General features: G+C 37.8%; 1 protein-coding gene across 2 annotated transcripts in view; it reads left to right on the top strand.

Moving 5' to 3' along the window:
• Nucleotides 1–4,360: 4,360 nt before the first annotated feature.
• EXO1 (exonuclease 1) overlaps nucleotides 4,361–8,502 on the top strand; it is a 30,554-nt gene continuing 26,412 nt past the window's right edge. For both annotated transcript variants that reach the window (XM_064648701.1, XM_064648700.1), the window contains exons 1-2: nucleotides 4,361–4,397; nucleotides 4,571–4,604. The gene's annotated coding sequence lies outside the window, so the exon portion shown is untranslated. The remainder of the gene's footprint in view (nucleotides 4,398–4,570; nucleotides 4,605–8,502) is intronic.

Raw genomic sequence — 8,502 nt, 5'->3', positions numbered from 1 at the left:
ATAATTAAAGAGGAAAGCAAGCCTATGGAAAAGAAGGTTGAATATCCTCTCATGCTGGACAAAGAGAAGTAAGATCTCATAAATTTACATTCATGTATGATTGGGGAAACAGTTTTGAAAATATATTTTAAAAGCATCTTTCACTTGAAGGTCAGAAAAATATTAGTACTATGAGTTATTTAGAAAAATCCTTTTTAAAGTTGTTTTTTACCCAGCATGGATAAATCTTTTAATTGTTATGACTAAGTGACAGTCATGATTAGGTTCAAGATTTGAATTCAGTAGTAGTGATGACTAGATAATTGTCTCAGCTTTTAGCCTAATTATAGTCTCTATATTATGTACACTGTTCAGGTTAGCAGCCTGTTACTTTCATATTCCAGAAGTTGCTATACTTCTGATGTCCCCAAAAACATATAGAAAAATCTTAATGTGAATAGTTTCAACCAAAACACAAATCCTTCTAGACGAATCAATCAGATTTAATCTTTCAGTTTAAAAAATGGTCATCTTAAATACTTTTCTTCTAGGTAGAGTTCCTAAGGTATATGGCTTAGTTATGTCATTGATCCTTGGTCCTTGGTCCTCTAGTTTAAGTCATATTTCTAGTCCTGAACTCCCTGGTTCATTAGTTAGTGTGTTGAGCAAGTGAACATAAACACTGACGAAGACATCTTCAGCGGTAACACACACAAGTGTCTTTAGTAACAAAGTAGTCCAAATCTGGGAAAAAAAATATTTCAGGCCTTAAAAAGTCATGCATGCTTTAGTGGTAAGATTTCATATAGCATGTGCAGTATGAGGCTGTCTTTTAACCAAAGCACTTTGGGACAATGGAAAATCTCTAGGGTGTTTTACTGTTACCCCATTTAATTCAGGATCCTGCTAAGACTTGTTATTCCATGGAGTTCTTGCTAATATGAGTAGTCTCACTGTAGTCAGAACAGTAACTCATCAATAGGGAGAAGTGCTTGACTGTGTTTGAAGGACTAACCCCTGTAGTCCTTTGGAATAGTCAGCAGCTAGTTTGAAATCTCTGAAATCAAAGAGACTATCATTAAGTCAGTTAACCTTAAAGAAACTTTCCATTAATTACATGTCTGTGTCAAACTGTGACTACTTTTTGAGGATTCTTCAAATATTTCAGTAAAGGAGATTGGCTATCATACATTTAAACACATTAATTACACAAAGAGCAAGCAAATGAAAAAACCTTAACTGTGTAGAGAACCGGCAAAAAAACCGGCCACATGCTGCTGTACCCTCCAGCAGATCAATACATCTAACTCAGTGTCATCTGCAAACTAACTGAGGGAGCACTCAATCCCCTTGTCCAGATCATTAATAAAGGTATTAAACAGAACTGGCCCCAGTACTAAGCCCTGGAGAATACCATTTGTGACCAGCTGCCAGCTGGATTTAATTCCATTCATCAGCACTCTCTGGGCCTGGTCATCCAGCCAGTTTTTACCCAGCGAACAGTACACCATCCAAGCCATGAGCAGACAGTTTTTTCAGGAGGAAGCTGGGGGAAAATATTCCCCAAATGTGCACATACCCAAAAAGGACACAAACTCAGCTGAGTACAGTTTAAACAAGCATCTCAGGTGATCTATTGAAAAATGCCAGGATGTAGATAGGCCCATACAGACAAACAGCCTCAATTTCTCTCTGTAGTTCATAATTCCTTAGCTTATGTGATCTGACTTAATTTTTCTGATTATAAATGAAACTGTGTTAATCTGCACTATCAGACACTCTAGATAGTTTCTTCTCACGACTAAATTTGGAAACCAGACAAATGAGCAAGAGAAACCTTTGTTACAAAAGTTGTGTTCAGGAATTGCAGTTAGAACTGATGGAAATCCTGAAAAGCCATACGACAGTGAGCACAAGTGTTTTTATTAACAATAAGTGTTTTTATTAACATGTCCTGCCTTCTACTGCCTTCTACAGATGACAGCCAGTACTTAAATTGACAAAGTGTTAGTGAAGCTCTTCATAACACCTATGAAGGTCCTAATATAAATTATATTGTGAAGATATATGGAATAATTTATATTTTGAAATAATTTCATTTTGGAACTAGATAAGAATGTTGCATTCAAAATCATCATTTTGATAGGAACATCAGATTTTTTTCTGTCTTGTGTGTACAGGTGGAAGTCCCTGACCAGACTACCTTTTGTTTTAGAAAAGGCTCAACATTCAAATGTAATTCAGGACTTCAAGTTTTTCCAAGCTCTGGCTCCTGAAAAGGTAGCTAATATATATGACAAATTTGTTTCTGTTCTGTGCAACATATAGGAAATGCAATTGTATTTCTCATTTAGAAATTATCTACAAATAACCCTATCGTTCCATGGACAAGCTAGAACAAAAATGCATAAACAGAGGCATCTAAGAAACCTCCCTGGTTTTCATTCTCATTTTTCACATTTTCAAATTTCAATTTACAAGGTAGTACGCTGATTCACTGGTTTAACAGAATTAAAAAAACAAACAAACATACAAACCCAAATACAAACAAACACCAAAAAAACCCCACAACCTAGGATTTTCCCATACTTCAACAGAAAACCTAAATATCTTCAGTTTACTCAAAGGAGGTGTGATAATACTAGAAAAATAGACAGTGAATTCCTGGTTACACACAATAATTCTTTCAGGGTTCCTATGAAATCAGAAACCAGGAGAGTTCTGAGTTAGATTTCATTATTAATGCTTTCTACAGCTCTGACTGAATATCGGTGGAGCTCCTCCATCTTTACCTGGCTCAGCCCTTAAAAGTCATGGGAACAGATAAAACTTTTTCTCTTGCAGTTGTAGTAGAAAAGGAAAAATACACCAATTCTATGGCCCCTGGCCAAAAAAAGCTTCCATTCACACCTTTCTGACCATTCTTTGCCTAAAGTTAATGGTCAACAGCTAGTGAGGGGTATGAACTCTTAATATCCTCTCCTAAGCTTTGTGGTACCATGCTGGTATAAAACATTAAATTTACCGTAGCAAAGTCAGTGGTTGACTACATTGTCAGACACGTCAATAGAAATTGGCTTGGCTTTGGGCTTTACCAAGTCACTCAAAAAAAGGATTGTCTGGAGGTCTCATAGCAGAAGATACTTGATACACATTAGCACTGGAGTCCCATTCTGACTGAGCTTTCAATGAGAAAAAGGTTTGATTTCCTATCATTTGCCTTAGAGCAGAACAAAACAGTGAGCTTTGGTTTGCACTTCAGTCTGGAGATGTGCTATTCAATGGCGTTGATTAGCTCACTGTAATCCAGTTGTCCTGTTTTTCTTAAATGGTTAATGCCTAGTAATCAATGCACGTCAGTAATGCTTAAAATTGACAGACAGAAACTTGAAGATATTCCTTTAGGAATGTTTTACATTGTTGAAGATGTGGTATCTCTTAAAGTGTTACTACTGCAGCACACTCAGTGTGTAAGACCATGAGCAAAATGTAAGAAAATCTCTCCATAATGGACCATTTCAAAATAAACTCACATTTTCAAATTTGAAGGAAACAAGAGTTCTTTACAGTATTTCAAGTTGTAGGTACTTTTTTTGTTCTCTTTTTGGAGACCCGGAAATTGTCTTCTTCGTCTGAAATCACAGCTATTTCATGTAGAGGCAGTTTCATTTCCTGCCCTGTCCATAGGTTAATACCTAGGTAAGTCTCAGGATACATGTGACTGTGGATGAACTGTCAAGGTACCCCAAGTATTTTCATAGATTGAAAGCTTTCAGCAATTAGCAGAAACATTTTGTTCATCTGCATCTTTCCTAACTGGCTGCTAAAGTGTTTGTGATTTGCACAGCCTAACAGAAGAATAGCCAGACTGACAGCTGTGATGAAACTATCATCTAGGGGCAAGTCCTTACCCCATTACGCCTTGGCTAGACTTGCAGTGTCCTCTGCTAACATGCATCCACCAAACCAGACAAGTACCCTGAAAATTCTTCCTTTATTGAGCCTATCCAAAGTGTTAATAGGTGAGAGAACTAAGTGTTTAAAACTAGCTTTAACTTAGGTGACAGAAAGCATTTTGATGTGCCCCTTGTGAAGCTGGAATTTTGCTGGTTGTGCATTTTCTATAGCAGAAGATTGATCCCCTCCTATGAAAAAAATGTTAAAGGCAGTTTTTACATGGTACAAAGAAAACCTGTCCATAAACCATAATCTCTTTACATAGTAATGCTATACATTTCTTCAGATAACATGAATGTTAACATGCAATTCAATAATAGAAGTAATGTCTTCATTACCTTTTGGCTTCAGCTAGTAATGCACTGACTTTGGCTTCCCTTGGTCAGATGGAACCTCAGGAAATTGTTGAGCCTGGAAGCAAAGAAGCTGGTGCAGTATATGGGATTCTTCCTATATATGAGGTGAGCACAAGTGTTTTCTCCCTTTTGCAGTGGCTTTCATAGAGCAGAAGCCATTAGCAGTAGGACATTATTACAGTGATGTATTCTGACATTCTATTGTTAACTGTCTGCTTCTCAATTTAATTTTCTCACATGATTTGCATTACTACCTAACCAACTCCATCTGATGGAAGCTTGAGATTCCAGCTGAAGTGAGCATGCCAAAAAGTGAGTATTCCAGGCATTTACTTCTCCTGTTCAACCTCACATCATTAATTTTTTTGCTCAGACTTGAATCTTTCAGCCAGCCCAAAAACTATTTATTCTCATCTGCCCAAAGCTTTGGGTATTGTAAGGTAGTACTATTTTATGGGTACTATTGATTTGATCTATTGCAAGCTGTCTAGCAAAGCTTCCTGGGTTGTTCCTTCTATGGAGAAAGATTGGAATATTCCATAGCCCACCTACCATAGGATGAAAAGAATTATCCCTAGCAAAGATGATGATCTCTTTCTGTAGGGGGAACCTAGAGAACTAGCTTGGATAAGACTCCTAACTCCTAGATGGCTAGTTAGGTGGGATGAATAGGGTACTCTGCAACATATGTATGACTTAATGCTTGTACATGCAGCATTGCAGAGTGTCTCAAAAGAGCAAACTCAGGAGCACAATGTTCAAAAATTGGCACATTTGCTATTCTTCTGACCATTAATGTGCTTTGGAAATCAGTGTTTTGTTTTCTTTCAGAAAAAGAAAATAAAATACAGGGGGTCTTGTGCCTTGGTAAGTTAGGAGCAGCAACTGCTCTGAAGCCAATGGCACTGCAATGGATTTACAATTAAGTGAAGTCAGACTTTTTTGTGAGCTACATGTACAAAAAATAATTTTTTTTGTCTATTCTGTTACAAAATGTTATCACTCTGGTCTATTCGCCTCAATATATTAATTAGTTCTTGAAATTTTCTAAAGGTCTTCAGAGGATCAAAGCTATGAAGTCCAGTGGATGGACAATGGATAAAGATTCCAATGAAGATTAGGGTCAAGACAAATAAACATAGCAACCATCTTCATAAAAGTGTAATAGCAGATTCCTTTTATCATATTTTAATTTTTTAATATTATATTTAAAATCCATTTCATTATTAAGTAGAACATATAAAAATCAAATCTTTACTTCTATTCCAGTCCTTCATGCAGAGAACATATTCTAATAAAGCCAGTGTATGATTATAACTAGATACTCACAGAAAAGCCCATTTGACTCCACTTCTTGATGGTTAAGAAGGAAAAGCACCTTACTATGATTAACTGCTTAAAGATTCTGTGATTCCTTCCAATTGTTTTGTTAATGCTATACAGACAAGTCTTCAGAATTATTATTTTAATACCTTTTAGTGCCAATATTTTGTTTGTTCAGAACATGCCTTGACCAGAATTGTTAGCAGCATGAAATGGCCATATTAACCAAAAAGTTCACTTTCAGCTGCTCAGATTCCTTTGGGTTTATGCTGTGTTAGAAATGAACTAACATGTAACAGTAAGAAAAATCTATTTAGATAAGATTTTTTTTAAATTAGTTTTTCTGGTCAGCTTACTGCCTGTCAGTTCAGGTTTATGGGGGAAATCCTGATCCCTCGTGGAACTAATTTAAATCTCAGCAATGCAGATTTAAAATAGTAAAAACCACTATAAATCAACTCAATTGACCCCAATTATTTTCACCATTTTATTATTATATAATACATACCAAGCCTAGGGCATGATAGATATGTTTAAAGGAAGGTCTGTGTATTCAGGGTGTAATAAGGGTGAAAGTTTAATAGCATTATTTTATCATTACTGTAATTCAATATGAACTGCTTACACCTAACTGTTGTAAGAAATTTCAAAATTTTTAAAAGTTGCTCAGCATATTTTATGATGATCAGAAAGCATACTCCTTTTCAGCAGTTGCCAGTGGGTATTTACTTAATGAAAGACTAGTAACAGTGTCATTCTGGTGGATTTTGAATTAATTAACTGTGCTAAAACCTATTTAATATCTTACCAATTTTTATGATTGGACCCTGAATCCCTTATTTAAACCTGTGCCTTTAGATAGCGTGAGAACTGGCAAATGTTGGAAACATATTCTCAACGACATTTAAGAAAGCTATTGCTTTCTTAGGTTTCTCCCTTCTTTCATAGCTCAATGTCAGAAAGCTTCATTCTTCTTGTGCTTTAGTCTCTATTTTCATCTAAACAGAGAGTCCAAAGCTTTAACTAGCATGGGTATTAATAGCATCATATTGCAGCATCTTTCATCCTGGGCTGCCCAATGAGCTGGTATTCTGCTTGGGAAAGCACATGGTAAAAGGGGAAGGGATCTTGGGTTTAGGTAAAAATCATTCCCATTGAAATCAGTGGATAGCCCATTGAACATCTAAGAATTCATTATGGCCCTGAAACAAAGATCTTAATCAGGACCAGTGTAGTATTTATTATATAAAAGAAAATGCTCTTGCTTGAGATCTCAGATAAGATATCTGCTTCATTAGGGAAGATATTTCAGGAACTTCAATTATCAGGAATAAATCAAATTGGGTTTACACTGACAGAAAGATGTGTGAATTTTAGTGCCAAAGGCGATCGGCTGTATGATCTGTCACCTTTTGGGTGACAGAAGGCAGAGAAACCAAGAGTACCTTCTGTGGCCAAATGCCTGTTTGTGTTTCTATTTTGGTTTCCAGTTGAAGGGTCTTAACATACATTTACTCCCAGTTATTCTCCATGTCAAAACTGCTGGTTTCCTCCCTGCTTCAATTTGTCCAGTTTGAACTTCTGTACATTGAATATCATACTGAGTTTTTTTCTCCTAGATTAAGCTTCATCAGCCATCAAAAATCCTTTCCAGAGACTATTCTTAATCAAAGAATCACAGAATGGTTTGGGGTTGTGGTGGGTTGACCTTGGCTGGATGCCAGGTGCCCACCCAGCCACTCTATCACTCCCCTTCCCAGCCAGACAGGGGAGAGAGTAAGGTGGAAAAAACAACTCGTGGATTGCGATAAGGCAGTTTATTTAAAGTAAAAAGCAAAGCAGAAGCTTGCGCATGCAAAAGTGAAGCAAAGTGAAAGATAGCAAGGTTTATTCTCTGCTTCCCATGAGCAGTGATGATCTGCCACTCCTGAGAAGCAGGGCTTCAGCACACGTGATGGTTTCTCAGCAGGCAGCCATTGGAGACAATGAATACTCACCTTCCTGCTCCTTGCCTTAGCTTTTATATCTGAGCTGACATATGATATGGAATATCCCTTTGGTCAGTTTGGGTCAGCTGGCCTACTTGGGTCTCCTCCCAGGATCTTGCCCTCAACTGAGGAAGGAATGTTACAGTGCTGATGCTGTGCTCAGCAGTAGCCAAAACACTGACGTGTTGTCATCACCCTTCTAGCTGCCAATTCAAATCACAGCACTGTGAGGGCTACTGAGGGGAAATGAGCTCCAGCTCAGCCAGACCCAATACAGGGGTGGAGGGGGCTTTAAAAACCATCTAATTCCAACCCCCCTGCCATGGTGAGGGACACCTTCCACTAGACGTGGAAGAAGTTCCCTAAAGCCTCATCCAGCCTGGTCCTGAACACTTCCAGAGATGAAGTCAGTGTCTGCTCTCCATGATCCAATCAACTTGCTGAGATGAGAGTAAGGAGCAGCCTGGGCATTTAGCTGAGGGGAAGTGCATTGCATCTTCAGGAGTCAGTTACAGGCCTGGAAGCAGAGTGTTACACTGATGTGCCAGTCTGAACTAACAAGCCCTGTCAGCTCCAATAGGTTCTGCATGGCTCTGGCTCCAGTATCCTTGCAGATGCTCCACAAGCCTCTGGTTCTGTTCCCTCCAAAACCCCTATGAAACAGAAAATCAGGGGAGTGTGATACATAGAAATCACATTTCTAACTGCGTGAGCTTGAAGGCAAAAGCAAAACACAGTATTCTCCTTTCCCCAGGTTCTATGAGCCTCCCGATTACTTTTGGTAACAGAGTTACCAGTAGTTTGAGCTTTGCGAGTCTCTCACTATAAGGCAAATTTCTGTAGACTTTTTATCTCTTTTTAGACTTTTCATCACAGTGGTTATCTTTTTGCTAAGTTTC

The sequence above is a fragment of the Pseudopipra pipra genome, chromosome 3 (assembly GCF_036250125.1).
Source record: "Pseudopipra pipra isolate bDixPip1 chromosome 3, bDixPip1.hap1, whole genome shotgun sequence".
In the NCBI taxonomy this organism is placed as follows: Eukaryota; Metazoa; Chordata; class Aves; order Passeriformes; family Pipridae; genus Pseudopipra; species Pseudopipra pipra.
The sequence above is the reverse complement of the archived record's forward strand: the minus strand, read 5'-3'. Positions and strand labels throughout refer to the sequence as shown.